This window comes from Pongo pygmaeus, chromosome 5 (genome assembly GCF_028885625.2).
Source record: "Pongo pygmaeus isolate AG05252 chromosome 5, NHGRI_mPonPyg2-v2.0_pri, whole genome shotgun sequence".
Taxonomy (NCBI): domain Eukaryota; kingdom Metazoa; phylum Chordata; class Mammalia; order Primates; family Hominidae; genus Pongo; species Pongo pygmaeus.
Window position 1 is genome coordinate 114219857 of NC_072378.2, and position 16773 is coordinate 114236629.

The 16773-nt window shown below is 36.7% G+C and overlaps 1 protein-coding gene across 1 annotated transcript in view; it reads right to left on the reverse strand.

Moving 5' to 3' along the window:
- HS3ST5 (heparan sulfate-glucosamine 3-sulfotransferase 5) overlaps positions 1–10311 on the reverse strand; it is a 119581-nt gene extending 109270 nt beyond the window's left edge. Inside the window, exons 1-2 of the mRNA XM_054491172.2 lie at positions 10039–10311; positions 4694–4805 (exon numbers count right to left, since the gene is read on the reverse strand). The gene's annotated coding sequence lies outside the window, so the exon portion shown is untranslated. The remainder of the gene's footprint in view (positions 1–4693; positions 4806–10038) is intronic.
- Positions 10312–16773: the final 6462 nt, after the last annotated feature.

Sequence of the window (16773 nt, forward strand, 5' to 3'; positions counted from 1 at the left end):
CGAATGAGAATATTAATTTCTAATTTATTTGAAAAATCTGAGATGAATGAACTCTTTTGAGCTGTTTACTAGGATAATGAACTTAAGGTCTCTAAGGCACCTAACCCAGTACCTGGCCTGTTAATAAATGGTAGCTACTATTACTTAACTAATTAATTAATTAATCTGTCAATCATTGTTTCTATTTGAGAGTTTTTCTTTTTCACTCCTTACCTCCTAGCCTCTCTTATAGTTAAAGAGGATGGGCAGAGGGGTCTAAAAGATCTGGGTTTGAACTGTAGTTCTACCATTTATTAGTTTACTAATCTACTTATGAACCTATCTTAGCTGCAGTTTTCTCAGCTGTATAAGAAGATAACAAAATCTCCTTGAAGTAATGTTCTGAAGACTAAGAATGATCCATTTTAAAGGGTCTGACATACAGCAAGTACTTTATTAAGAGCAGATATTATAATTCTCATGAGTCTTCTCACAGACATCCTGTTATATGTCAAAGAACACACGCTCATGAATACTTTTAAAGTAAAATATGTAGGATTTTTTTCTCTATAATGTTTCACTATCTTGCAGAAAAACATAATTTGGTATTATAAAAATTATTCCTATAAATAATATTTGTATAGTGACTTACAGTTTACAAAATACCTTTGAAACTGAGGACTATACCCCCAAATTAGCCATTTGTTGCTGTGTGATTGTGATTATTACTCTTGCAACCCATTCTGCCATCAGAATGCTTAATAATTAACAATAATGATAAACTGCAAATACTAAGGAGGCTATGAACAAAGTCCAATGTGTTATTGTCACAGGCCTATATTTTTAGAAATACTTGACAGTTGAAATTGGCCAGATGAAATTGAGCAATTGATCATAGATTCTCCATCTCAGCAGTATATCTTGGAAGCAGAGGCCTCCTCTAGGCAGGCTTTGACAAAGGACATCTAAAACTGGTTTCTTAACTTCTTTTTGACTTCTAAAATATCGTCTAAAGTATCGGTTAAGTTGCCTGTTCTCATTTGGGTTAAAATACAATTATTAAAAAATCGAGTAAGTAATTCTGAAATAAACTTATATAACTGTAAACAAAAGAATAGAAAGAAATTTGGGTAATTTTCTTAAATCTAAATAAATACACTATGTCACATGCTGAGATTAATGACATTATCTAAACTCAGTAGGAATGCAATTAAGTGCTAAGAAACAGAAAGCACCTCACAGTTTTATAAGACTGAGCTGTTTTTACTATCATAATAACTGAAGCATGTGCTTAATAACTCATCAAATACATTTACTTCCCTTCAGCATCTACAAGGTCAAAACCAGTCAGCAGCCATAACTTGAAGTGCCATTAGTTCCTCTGAAAAACTGTTAAAGAGATTGTTCCAAGAAGCACCAGGCTGTATCCCATTGAGGTTCCTGGGGTGTTTCAGGGATGCTGGGATGTACTTTTAAAATGATGTATGCATGGATAGTATTATTCTTAATGCTCCAAATGAAGAGCTTGCCATACAACCGTTCCTTATACAAGGTACAGGGCTCCATATGCAACAGTTCTGATGTTTAATGTTTTGTCCTATGTCCAGTCCTTGGTTTAGTGATTATGGCCATTATACCTACATATTAAAACATGATCTAACGTATAAGGGTAACTGCCACTTAGTAACTGAGAAATGCACAGCATTGGGTCAGCATCAGCGCTAGGTCACTAGGGGCAATCTTGTCTAGATTTGCTCCCAGAATCCCTGCATGAGCATGGGGTTTCTACATCTTTGGTCTTTGTTTCATTTTATTACTTCCACTTCTTCTCCATTGCCTGCCAGGGTTTTCAAATCCTTTGGGGATGTTTTGTTTCAATGTTTATATTTACCAAACTCACAACTATAATTAATATTTATAGCACCTCTGATCATTTCAAAGCTATTTCACAAATAAAATATCTTGATCTTCATAGTAATGTCATGTGAGATGAGAAAACTGAAGCATGAGGAAGTTCTATAATATGCCTGAGGCAACTTGACGTCAGTGTCAGAGTACCTGCTTCAGGACGCTGAACCTAGCGCTCACTTCACCCCCATGACTGCTACATCATTGGTTTGGTCTTTGGATTACACTTGCACCAGAAATTCTTTCTCACCAGCTCTGTGATTTTTAAATATATTAGTTAAACTCTCTGGATTTTAGCTTCCTTGTTGGTAAATGGCGACAACAATGCCTACTTCATAGAGTTATTTGAGGATTACATGAAATGATGTATGTAAGTTAAAAACCTAAGCCAGGCACGCTGGCTCCTGCCTATAATCCAGCTACTTGGGAGGCTGACGTGGGAGGATCCCTTGAGGACAGGAGTTCAAGACCATCCTGGGTAACACAGCAAGACCCCATCTCTAAAAAAAATTAAAAAAATAAATAAATAAAAATAATGAAGTAAAAATACCTAGAATAAGGTTAAGTGTTCAAAACTCCTCATCCTTCTAATCCCTACTCTTGGTCATCTTCACCTAAAGGTAGTTTCCTTAGGTCTGGTGAGAATCTATGAAGCTACTCTGGACTTTGGTGTTGGGCTGGGAGGCACAGTATACTTAATGTATCATCAGTAGGGTGGTAAAATATTTACCAATAATCTAAGGATTTATCAGTTATCTGCCACATCCCAGCACAGTGCTCAGTACTTCAGATGCACAAAGAAATAGCAGCAGCCAAGGAACTTTGCAAGTGACAAAAACAAGACTTAATGATTTTCTAGACAATAAAGAGATTCCAAGAGTGGCTGGCATGCTCCATTTAACCAAGGTCTTTGTAAATTCTCCAAAACAATTTCAAATAGAATAAAATAATTTTAAAACTACTTCATATAAATTGTATAGCTTACTTTTAAATGGCATATTCCACCAAATCCTAAAATGTTATTTTTTTATAGACAATGATACTGTATCCAACCTGCACTATTACACAGGGTGAGGGAGGGACTGTAAAAGGACCAATCTCACAGTGAACCTAGGAATGAGAGGTTAAATTGTGTTCGATGTTTCTGCTGTGTTTCCATTACTGAGTTACCTAGATTTAAAATACCCTAGGGTAGGAATAACCATTTGGTTTTTCTCCCTCCTTTTCCTTCAGTGCCTCAGAACATAAAGTACTTGTTGAGTTGCATTTTAGCCTCTGAGTCAGACCAAAAAAAAGTAGTTATGACTCCATCCAATTTGAATTAGCTCACTAAAAAAAGGTATTTACAGTTAAGTGGAAACATTTCATCTTCTGATTATTTTTTAATATAAAACAGTGAAATCTCAGCATACTTTAGTTTAAAACTATAAGAACAGAAAAGAATAATTTGTTTTCTTCTTGAGACAGGGTCTCACTTTGTCACCCACACTGAAGTGCAGTGATGCGATCATAGCTCACTGCGGCCTTAAACTCCTGGGCTCAAGCCATTCTCCTGCCTCAGTCTCCTGAGCAGCTGGGACTACAGGCACATGCCACTGTGTGTGGCTAGAGAGGAATAAATGTTATTGTTATCAATAGCAACTGGTCACTGCGCACATGTGTGTGAGACAATATTCAGAATGATACAGCCTCGGGTTTAAGACCAGAAACTTTAGTTCTGATTCTGCTTCCTTTAGTATTTTTATCCAGGGACACAGTGTTCCTGTTTTGAGGATGGGAACAATGCATATATTTTATAGCATTATGGAGAAAATTAAGATGGGATATTACTGTAGACACAGTAGTAAGTAGGCAATACTTTTGAGTGTTTAATGTGTGTCAGATACTGTTCTAATCAACTCATTTAATCACAACAACTCAATGAGATGCATAGTATTATTGTCCCTATTTTAAAGATATTAAGGCATAACAGTTTTAACAAAAAACCTTGCCAAGATCACCCAGCTAGTTATTGGCCGAGCAGGATCTCATACGCAGGCAGTCTAGTTCCAGAGTCCATGCTCTGAGCCACTTCCCTGTGCTGCCTGACTCCGTCACAGCAGCTGGTGACATGCTGGTTTCCCCTCTTCTTGGATTCTGGTATACAAAAACACAACAGATCCTGTCTTTTCCAGAAAGAAACAGCTGTTATAGCAAGGACACAGGATATATGCACATATGGATAAAAAGCACGATAGAACTTGTCAAACAAATGTCAGAGGAGGTATACAACAAGTTCTACAGAAGTTTGGAAGAAAGGAAATAATGGGGATGAGGAAATCGACAAGACTGTTGTGATGTGGGTGACCATTGACTTTGTTTGGCGTTCAAGAGTAAACAGACCTAAAACTATCAAAGAGTAGTTGGGAAAGATATTTCAGATAATAGGAACAGCAAAGACAAAGGATCTCTGTGTTTAGGAAATAAGAATCAGTTTCATGATAACTGCAGCTTGACAAAAACAAACACACACACAAACAAAAAACAACACACACAAAAGAAAATCAATAAAAAAATTTTTAAAAAAGAATCCATTTCATTGACTGGGAAGGTTTCTATATGGGCAACACTGAAGCAGGAAGCAGTTTAAAGTGATTTTGTACAGTGTTTTAGAAGCTCAAGAGAGGAGAAAGACCTCCTGCTGGAGGGCCACCAGGGGGTTCCGAGTGGCTGTGAGTGATGAGATGGCAGGTATATAACACGGATGAAAGCAGGGAATGCCAGATAATGGACTGTGAGAGCACGTAGAAGTCTTTGGCACACATACCTACATTCAGACAGGTCCCTATTATTCCAGCGATGATTATCTTGTTGGCGGGTATTCCATGGCCTCTCCTCACCTACTGGCTGTCCTTTCGGTTCATCCCTTGCTTTAGCACCTGGGGGTGGACACGGAGGCAAAGTGATTTTCCAATTAGTCTTTTTGTTTGTTTGTTTTTGCTGCTTTTTCCCAGCTGTGGTTAGATTTGCTGTTGGAAGGAGAAGTATATTGTGGATGATAAGAACATTTCTTTCTCTCTTTCTTTTTTCATAGTACTTCCAGTCCTTTATTGAACAATTTGCAGGGGAAGAGCAGGAATCACATTTGAGCTTAACCCTGGAATATGTAATTGTTAATTTCCCTTGATCAGAGATGGGCTAGGAAATGGGGAGCTACCCACATGGACTTTTAAATAACATTTGTATAGCAGAACCTTGTTTCCGATCTGGCTGCTGAGAATTTTAGGTGAGAGTGGTTAAAGTTATTCTCCTTTAAAATGTTATGTATTGTGTATATCCAGACCTGTTGATAGCTATATGATTATTTATATCAATCATTCTTACCTTTGCTACTATTTTGATATATTATGCAGTTGCTGCTTCTTCCTAAGTTGAATGTAAGCTACCAGTAATTCTAATTCTCTAGCTGCAGAGTACATGTTTGGCTCTAAAACTAAAGTGCCGTATTAGTGGGATAAAAAAAAGAAAGATGAGAAAAATGAAACAGACTGCAATGCCAAGCTCTTTTTTAAAAGTAATATTTAATTACTATTTCAGGCTACTATTAAGAGTGTATATGACATCTAAACAGATTGTAAGACCCTAATACATCATTTCACTAATATATATCCAATTGCAGTTGACAAAAAGATTATTTTGGTCCATAATGGCCTAGAAACCCATCTTTTACTTGGATCTATTATATGCAAATATATTTAGGGTACAAAACACACACACACACACAGACAATCTCTTTCAAGTAAAGAAAAAGGTCTTAAAAATTTATACACTTGGCTAATAGCCAGCTACTGAGTCTATTGTGTCTCCTCTCTGATTAACATACATTCATAAATTATTTCCAATTTCTTCCAGTTGAGTTCTTGTCAACTCTTCACCTCACAACCCCAATATTGCCCACATCGTTCTAGAGAAATCAGAGAGAGAGTAGAAAAAAGCACATCCAGCTATTTTAGGACATGGCACATACCAGTCACGCCCAGAAAACTGGCCCCTTTGCTTGTGAGAACTTCTTGGCATATCCATAAGCCTGCTGACCTCGGTATGAAACATAACAAAATAAAGCCTCAACTACTCTGTTTCTCAATTTGATAAACTAGAATTATTCCCAAAGTTCTCAAATAAACAGAAATCATTATAATTATAAATAATTAAAATGCTAAACTCAAGAGGGCACTCAACATTCATTATACTGTAGAGCTTGTCCCCTAAGGGTAATACCTTCAATTAGTTCAGTTTTTACAACAGAAGAAAAATGTGACAATCAGTAATTGCAGGTATTTAGTTCAAGGAACAAAACATGCAAACTTGCCTTTAAATTGCCCTTTCAGTCACCAGAGGTTATGCTCTCTTTTAGATTCTTAACATTTGTACTAATTCTAGAATACAGGAAAGCAACAGATAAGGGAAAAACACACATTCTTCAAAGCTGTGAGTAGATACACTTCAGCTTTATCAGCTCTTTCAGTGGAGAAGGTTAAAGTAGAAGGTAAGAGCTAACAAAAAATGATTTTCAGAGAGATCCCTTTAAAAGACATTTTATAAAATTTATCACTTATTTATTCACTTACTTTACAAATATTAAGTGTCAGAGTTTATGCTAAATGATAATTACATTGCACTAGAAAAACTAGCTGATGATTTTTTTAAAAAAAATACAAATTTATATATGTATGTATATATGTATATTGTTACAAATATAAATATAGAGTATATATACCAATAATTTATAAAATTTTTTTGAGTGTTCTTCCTCAATCTTGAAGTTGTAATGTAATTTTTAAAAAAATTTAATCACAAAATTATTTAGATTTTATTCCTTGGAGTCTCCTCTATAAAAAGGATCAATTTCCTTTACAAAATATAACTATTTTCTGTTGCAGTAGTAAATGCTATTTCAGTTACTAGGGCTTTTCTTAGGTGTCTGTAGAACTACAGTACTGTCAGTTGGAAATGGATTAGCAAATAGTAAATACTGTTTTGGATCAAAGCGAGTATAGCAAAACAGATTTCTTTACTCTGATTCAACATCAGATTGACAACCATGACCTGAGAAAGGGTTATCTTTTACTAGCTGCCACGTTGGGGAAATAAATTTAGTCCTTCATTTAAGTAGAGGAAAGAACTCATTAGAAATGTGGTACAAGTGGTTTCAGGATGATAAATCTCAAGTTACCAATTCCACTTTTAATGATTAGCTGCCTGCACCTTGTATTTAATCAAAATGGTTATTTTAAATGCTTATATTTAATTTAAACATAATTAGCTAAAGTTCAATGTTACTGCCTCATCCATTTTGAAATTAATTAATTTATAAAATAGTTCAAAAAGTGCTGTAAAATTTTAATATTAAAATATAGCAGGATCCATTTGCATCTTTTGTTGGTTTCTATTGTGGACTCCTAGTGAGCTGTTTACATTAGGTAGGACTGCAGGGTCTCTGGCATATTTAATGTGTAGTGAAATCAAATATTGATATGTCCTTGACATTTCCTTTGCACATAGGATATACACTTTAACCTTCCAGGAAATAATAGTTCATAGCTAAGGATATGATTGTTTAAACTTTAAAGCGATGTAAGTTTAAGAAATTAATTTTGGCCTTAATACATTTAGGAGAAACCACTGCTTTTAACAAATGATTTATAAGTGTGTAACAATCAGTGTGATAAAATTTTTTACGAGTCAGTCCAATAAATGTGACCAGAAGGTGGTTTCAAGCAAAAGTTCTGCTTTTAACTTTTAAAACAAACAGTTTAAATAGTGGGTAGTGATGTACAACAATGTTTCCTGGTCTATAGATTCTGAGGATATTCTGAAACACTCCTGCATCCATTTGGATGGGGTTTCCTGGTGCAGTAAAAAACTATATCCATGAATGTCCTACAATCCTTAGTGTGCTTGGTGGGAAAAACGTCTAAGCTGTGCACATTTGTCTATTAATGATGATTGCTATCATTTATTAGGTAATGATATGTATTCGGCACTGAACTAAATGCTTAATAAAGTTGTATTCAGCCCATTTTACAGATGAATGAAGTGAGGCTTAGAGAGACTAAGGAATACGTAATTCATACGTATAATTTGTAAGTTACGGAGGCAAGACTCAAAGCCTAAATCCACAGTGCTGCCCCTTACTGTCTTCAGTTCCCATCTCAGAGGGCTAGGAAGGCATTCTCAATTGTGAGATGCTTGTAACCCCCACCTCCACCACCACCACAAACAATAATAAAATAGTTCTCCCTTGCAGTAATAGTGTAAATTAAAGAAAAGGTAAAGGTAACACATTTGGCTTGACTATTAGTAATTAAAACCTGTTGCCCCCAATCTTAGTGTTCTTTTATACAAATATTAATATATACAGAATTCTCTAATATTTTATTAAAACCAGGGCTTTCTATTCTCCAACAAACCTCTATAGTTGGGGAGATTTGTTCCCATCATTCTCTAACATTAGCTCAAAACTTTGCACAATCTCTACCCCCAACACCACCAATAACCCTTGGGACATTTTAATTGTGATCAGGCTATAAAGCTATAAAATCAGACTCAGCTTACACATCAAGTAAGTTGTGCAGAATATTTCTTTCCTTTTCACACTACCATTATTAGGTGGCATTCCAGGATGCCTTTAAGCTACACTGTATCTCAATTACCACAACTGCCATCTGTTTCTGTTTCTTCCAATGAACGATATCCCCACTTAAGAGCTAGGCTTCAGTGTGTTTTCTGCAAAGAATATGAGTAACACATACAAATATTCCTCCTATTTAGATTAGACAGTATTAGGTAGTAAAGCCAATTATCTATTGATTTTCGGTTTAACATTTCAACTATCAAACATTATCTTAACTCTGGACATCCTCAGAAGGTTCAAAGGTTTGGAACCATTGCAAAGCAATTATAGCAGAGAAGACCCATTTGAGGAGCTAGAATAGGTAAAAATACAGGCACATCTGCTTTGTAAATCTTGCTAAGGCCTTTAAATGCCATCTGGTTTCCCATTCTTTTCCAGCTACTATCTTCCCCTAGGCTAAAAGATTTTTAAATGACTGCAGGGAAAAGAAAACTTTGAGAAACTAGTCTGAGGTTTTAATTCTGCATTTCATCTGTCAGACAGTGAAATGCAGTTAACCACAGCAAGTGTTCCTAATAGATAAGGGAATTGTTGCTTCACATATAATTACATTGAGTCTAACAGTAGACATAGCCAACTATATCATCATCATACTATTAGAAGTGCTAGTAAGTCTGAAAAGAATCCATTTTGGGGAGGGTCAGAGCTACTTTTATTTTACTTCAAGCCAGGGTTATCATGAAATAAAACTGATAATTCTTTTGGGGAACAATTTTTGGAATATAAAAAAAAGTATTAAAGGGTAAATGAAACTAACTGTTGTGACTGGCAGTGAGTTCAGGCATTTTGTGTTCTTTTGTGTTTGCTTTGGAATGTTAAACAGGTCGGGTTCTTTTTAAAAGAAAACATTTTATTCAGAACATTCTTCCATGAACGCCTTCTTTGACAAAGTGTCATTTTTTGATATATTAGTACATGTCTGCCCACATTTTACATTCAAAAAAGGCTAGCAATGTTTTAACAACTTTTGACAAGCATGGGGAATTAAACTTCCACAGAATCCACTCTTTTAATGTAATGCTACAATCTATTTTATATTCTCGATTTTGCACTTCTTATGGCAGTCCACAACATTTTAAATTATGTCAACTTATAGTTGAAAAAAGTACAAAGAAATTAAAAATGAGTAATTACTTAACTCATCAATAAAATATTTTTAAGCACATAATTCTGAAATTTGTTGAGAAAGGGAGCTACAGATATAGAACTAAGTGAATTATAAATTAGTAATAAGAGATAAGTCAAAGAAATTTCTAATAAACTAGCCAAGGAATCTCAAGAAATTGAGCTACTTCTTAATTAAATTTAGCTACTAAATTATAAATTTCAAAATCAAGTGCTGGCTGGGCACAGTGGCTCATGCCTGTAATCCCAGCACTTTGGGAGGCTGAGGCGGGTGGATCATCTGAGGTCAGGAGTTCAAGACCAGCCTGGCCAACATGGTGAAACCCTGTCTCTACTAAAAATATAAAAATTACCTGGGCGTAGTCGCGGGTGCCTGTAGTCCCAGCTCTTCAGGAGGTTGAGGCAGGAGAATCACTTGAACCCAGGAGGCAGAGGTGGCAGTGAGCCAAGATCGCACCACTGCATTCCAGCCTGGGCAACAGAACAAGACTCCATCTCAAAAAAACAAAACAAAAACAAAAACAAGCAAACCAACAAAAAACCCAAAAACAAAATCAAATGCTCTGTTTATTGGCAATGCAGACTCTGCCTATTGTAAATCTTGCTTGGATACCTATAGGCATCTCAAGTCAACACTTCAAAAACCTCTCTGGCTCCCCCAGACTGCCCCTCCCCCTGATTGTGACCTTGCATGACTGGGGTCCTACTTGCTCCCCAGCTTCATCTGTCCCCACTCCACCCTGCCTGGCCCATTCATTCATCCAGAGCTGCTTTCAATGCCTTGAATACACTGGGCTTTGCTCCTCTGCCTAGATCACTATCGCAATCAGCCCGGCTAATTTCTCCTCTTCAGTCTCAGCTTGGATGTCACTTTCCTCAGGAAGATTTCTCTGGCAGTTCTTTTTCCAGGTGCCCTTTCTCTAGATCCTTACAACCCTGTTCTCTCCAACCAAAGTCCCTGTCACAGAGTGATGCAATTGTCTCTTTACTGGCCTGTACCCCCCAACAGAGTGTAAGCAGCATAAGGGCTAAGACAATGTCTATCTTTTTACTGTTAATCTCCACAGCTTAGACCAGTGCTTGGAATATTCTAGATGCTCTCAGAAAAACTCCTTTAAAAAGATTAATGAATCATTTAAGTGAGAAGTTCATACATGATGAATGTGTTTCTTTTTTCTTTTTGGCAATAATACAAACTGTCAAATATAACCACATTTTAAAAAATTACTTACCTAAGTTGGTATGGGTTAACATTAATGTTCCCATTTGGTTATTTCATTTAGCTGGAACAAGTTTCTCATTTTGGTTTAAGACTTTTCTCATGCCACCTATCTCTATAAAGAAAAATGCAGGCCGGGCGTGGTGGCTCACTCCTGTAATCCCAGCACTTTGGGAGGCCAAGGTGGGCAGATCACGAGGTCAAGAGATCGAGACCATCCTGGCTAACATGGTGAAACCCCATCTCTACTAAAAATACAAAAATTAGCTGGGCATGGTGGCTTGCATCTGTAGTCCCAGCTACTCAAGAGGCAGAGGCAGGAGGACTGCTTGAACCCGGGAGGTGGAGGTTGCAGTGATCCAAGATCATGCCACTGCACTCCAGCCTGGTGATAGAGCGAGACTGTCAAAAAAAAAAAAAAGAAAAAAGAAAAGTGCAAGGTAGATAATAGGAGCATTGAAGGATGTTAAGCTCTGGAATGCCATGCTAAGATTTGAGTTTAAGATACAGACTTCTAATGGTAACAGCAAAGGTGTACTGATGTATTGAAAGGGGCAGAAAGAATTTATGAAATCCAATGTATAACACCTGAAGTAGCTAAAGGAGTTACTTGATATTGCTGTGTCACTATAATCACAGAACTTTAAAGGGGACATTGTGATTGGAAAAGAAAATTTGAAACCAGTACCCATTAGTGGGTCAAGCAAATGAAGATGGAGAACAGGGCATCTTATGAATATTGTTATTATATAATAAAGAACTGGAATAATCAATATCCTCTTGAAAGAGACTTAAATCTAATGAAGCAGCTGTAGATAACTAAATTATGATTATGACAGATTCAGGGAATTGGTTCAGGGTTCTTTGCATCCAAAATTCAAATAAGTAATCAAAGTGAAATTGCATTAGCTGACCTCCTCAGACCACCTCTGAAATACAGTAAGCATTTATTAAGAATACCCAAAATAACAGCATGACATAACTGCTTCTATATTTCACAAATGCCTTTGGCTAAGGGGGAGGAGGGATGGAGTTCAGGTAGGGGAGGGCACGTGAGGGAGGAGGACACAGGAGGAAGAGAAGAAGCTACTTGCACAAAGATAAATGGAACTCTTATTTTAATAATTGCCACAGCAGTATTTTTCTTAAGTCAAGATTAAAAATATGACGAGCTTATAGAATGTTATCGTCCACAGCAAAAGTAATATAAAAACAATTCTTATTCCCACATAAATTACTTAATATAACTGCTACTGGTTTTACAGATTAGTGCTAGCACTGATGGGCCATTGTATAAAAAAGACATTCTGTGTATTTTTTAGTCTTCAGCTTTTGGTATTCCTTTGTCTCTTTAGTATATTCTTATGTCTTATCTTGAAGTATAATGAAATATTTCACTAGTAACACCGACGGAATTGTTTTCATTGGCCCTCTTCTGGGCCTCCTGAGGCCATTATATGAATGGTAACAAAAAACAATTTCAAGGCAATAATAATATGAATAAATTAAAGCACAGTGTATATATAGTCTCCATCAATAAATAAATTTGTTTTACTGAACTGTATTTTCATCTCAAGAACTGTTCTCCCCACCCCCACCCCTTTCCAAAATGCTTCTTTATAGCAGTTCTTATTTCAAAAGACTGTTTCAAATTGATTCTGAGGAATTTGAGTTCTCCACACTCTTTTCTGGCAATGTGCTTTTTCTCAGATCAGCAGAAACAATGTGAAAACACCTGTCACAGTAATTTCAAATGTCTATCATCTACCAAGTTATACATAAATGATCCACGGTTGCAATGTGGTCCTTGAGTGAAGGACTTTCTCAAGAAAGACAAATGCTGTCGAAAATGTAAATGGGTACCTTGTAAGAAAAAGCCACTTGTATCATTGGCAGAAACCTGTAGTTTTTATTTTTATCTCTAATCAGAGCCAAGCTAACATTTTTAAAAGAATTTTGCTTTTCATTCACAACAAGCGCTATGTATACATGCACACTTACCTACAGGTTTAGATGTCATTCAGCTCAACTCCATGGAGTTGCAGCTGGAAATGGAGTCAGATTGGCAACAAAGCATTTACTGAATGCCTACTCAGGGTAAATGATTCTAAAAAAATCTACCTCTTCACCCCACGCTATCCCCCCAAAAACAAGGCAAGGTATAATTGTTGAGCACATGCAGTATACGTGTTCTAAAAAGCATAGAGAAAGGCTCTGGGGTATAAATCTATTTTTATGTCCTATATACCCGTTCTTTTCTGTGGTCTTAGCTTAGATGCCAGTCACTCCCAAGAACTGGTCTGCTCCCCAGGTGATTCTGCAGCCAGAGTTGGGAATCTTGCTCTTAAGCCCTAAGAGCTCTTAAGCAGAGCATTTTAGCAACAAATTCCCTACCCATTTCCTGTTTTCAGTCATCTGTGCAACATGCATTTCCTTCACATTCTTAGTCGTTTCACCAGGGCTTGAAAATTAGTTTGTATTTCCCTATCTCATTTCCCTCTCCTGTCCTCAGAATTGCAATGCAATTCTACCGTAGTTTGAATGGGTAGTATCATACATTTTGACATCCAGATTCAAGGAGGCAAGTATGTATCAAAATAATTTTGCATTTTTTTTAATCCACAAGAATAACCCTTGAAATAGTTAGGCTTTTTGAGATGGGTTGCAATTTGTTAGGAAATAAATGATATGAAGAACAATGGAAACATACACTACGATAGCCATACCTTTTCCTCCTTTAAATTCAATATATTTCAGACTTAAACCTATGGGAACATAATGTCACAGAATGATAATCACTCCAGTGTTCCTAAAGGCTTGACATTTTTTAAGTGTGTATGTAATATTCAGGTGGCGCTCAAATGGATCAACCACCCTGCTTTTGCTAATGCAAAGCAAAGCATCTTCTGTGGTAGTGTGGCTAAGGTTAGCAATATCCGACTCTCAGTAGGCAATAAAGAACACTCTTAAGTGTGCCTTATTTCTAAAGTATGGTGGCATATTATAGCACTCTTCGTCAGCACTTTATTGGTTTCACAAGAATAAAAACAAACACTGAGGCCTTTATTCTGAAATCCATTTCTGGAATTTATCTTACTAACAAAAGACTTAGTCCTGTGAGAGGTGTTCTAGTTATGAAAGAAGAATTTCCTTTTGTAAGAGTTTGTTTGTTATTTGAAAGGCTATATTTATTTGGTACTATAAACTTATAAATGTACATGAAAAGCAACAAACTCTGTAAAATTATACCTTTTCTATGATCCATATAGTAAACCTAAGAGAAGGAAATTTACTGAAATAAGAATGTTTTTTCATAGCTGAGAAAAAGTAGTATGTTTATGCATTTATATGAGAAGAGGAAAAGAAATTCTAAACTTTGTTTAAACATGAAAATTTTTTGGAATAAGTGCAGTTTGCTTTCAGCATTCAGCATTGTTTCTACCGATTATTTATTTACCAAAATTGCTTATTCATTGATAATTTGCAAAAAGACTTGCTCTTAACAGTTTTTGGCTTTCTTTTATTTAAGCATACAAGGATAGGCAACTGATACCAATGCTTCCCTTAGCTGCTCTGACTAGATTCTATATACATGAACAAAGGTTACCTCAAAATAATACAGGAAAATCAGGCATATTTCTAAAGCAACAAAAGAACAACCTGTTTTGCCACACTCTTACTACACAGACATCTCTTGGTGAATGGGTTTTTAGATGTGAAAACTGGTTTATTACTCATAGCCAAATCCATTTACCAATCAGCCCTGCACATGGGTTAGAAAAGAATGACAAACATCACAAAGTACATAGTAAATGGCCACAAAACAAAGCAAAATCTAGTCTCTAATTATTTATGCAGCAAAAGTTCACTACTTTAACTTGCCTTCTTAATCCAAAGGAAAGATGAATGGTGACAAGTGAAAATACACACATAGGAACACTAAAAGGTTCCCAGAGCTGCCCTAGACAGGCTTCCATGAAAGTTAAGAAAGGGAGTGTGCAACTGGGCAGGGGCCCTCTCAGAAATGTGTCATTGTGAAGTTTTAATTCCCCAAAGTGTTTTAACACCTGTTTTCTTTTGTGTTAGGCTGAAATCTTTCAGAGACAAGGTTCAAGAGAGCAAGCAAAACATTACAGGACAATGAACAGATCAAGGTATACTTCTGTTTAGGCTAAGGAGGCTGGCTTTATATAAAGCCTTTCTTTTCAAAGGGGAGAGATGAGGGAGAAGGAAGCCTTTAGAAAATAAGGGTGATAGCTTCTCTTCCTGGTTCTTCCTGGAGTTGGGAAAAGCTGGCTTGAGGGGGTTAAAAAAAAAAGGGGTGACAAGAAGCTTTTAACAAAATGCCATGTCAAGAGTCCTTCATGCATTTTTGAAAAAAAAGAAAAACAGTAATACCATATATGTGACAAGCTATTTGACAGCATACATTTTCTTTGTCTCTTTTTCCATATAGGTAGCCACTCCCAGTCAAGGACTGTATGAGTTGCCCAGAGCAAGACATTTTAGGATATGGTACATAGCTGGGAGCCTGCCAACTCCTGGTTTTGTCATTACCCTCAGAACTCCAGAATGTAAGCTCCATGAAGGTAGGTTTTTAAACAGTTTTATTTGTTTTTCTGTTTTGCTCACTGCTGTATCTTTAGCACCTAAAATCTTGCCTGGCAGATAGTAAGCAAGCAATAATTATTTGGAGTATGAATAAACAAATGCAATTCAGACCTCACGTTCTCTAACTTTGGCAGCTGTATGTAGTTACCAATTCACTGAGATGTGAGCATATGCCAGACACTGTGCCAAATACTAATCATTTAATATTTAAGCATTTAATCCTCACAACAACTATGTGACAAAGGCATTATTATCTCTACGGTAGGATTCATAAAGTACCCAAGTTAGAATGAGGGAGTTAAGCAGCTTAATTAAAATCTTGCAACTTGTAGAAGGAAGTTAACCTAGTTTAATTCCAATTCCAAATTTACTTACTATGCTAAATACTGGTTCAATACTGCTTAGTCAATGACTCTGTTCCACAGCCTCAAAATTTCCTTGGATTTTGAAACTTGGTCTCTTGTAAACCCTTGTATTAGTCAGGGTTTTTTTTTTTTTTTTTAATTTTTTTTTAGAGGAATAGAACTATAGGAAAGGGAGTTTATTAAGGAGAATTGACTCACACAAACACAAGTTCAAGTCCCACGATAGACGGTCTGCAGGCTGAGAAGCCAGGAAGCCAGTAGTGACTCAGTACAAGTCCCAAAACCTCAAAAGCAGGGAAACTGACAGTGCAGGCTTCAGTCTGTGGCTGAAGGCTGGAGAGCCCCTAGCATACCACTGGTGTAAGTCCAAGAGTCCAAAAGCTGAAGAATGTGGAATCTGATGTTTGAGGGCAGGAGGCATCCAGCAGAAGAGAAAGATGAAGGCCAGAAGACTCAGCAAGTCATCTTCTTCCACCTTCTTCTGCCTGCTTTTTCTAGTTGTGCTGGCAGTCGATCGGATGCTGCCCACCCACATTGAGGATGGGTCTTCCTGAAGGTGGGTCTTTCTCTCTCAGTCCACTGACTCAAATATTAATCTCCTCTGGCAACACCCAGAAACACCCAGATATATCCAGAAACAATACTTTGCATCCTTCAATCCAATCAAGTTGACACTTAATATTAACCATCACAATACTGCTCTCTAACTCTGGACATGGGGATCCTGTACTGCACATAATGCAAATCTTGCTTCAAAACTCCTATCTCCCAATGTATGTTATGCTGGTGAGGTCTTTCTCTGCTTGGGCTGCCATAACAAAATGCCATAGATTGGGTGGCTTAAACAATAGGCATTTATTTTCTCACCATTCTGGAGGCTTGAAAGTCCAAGA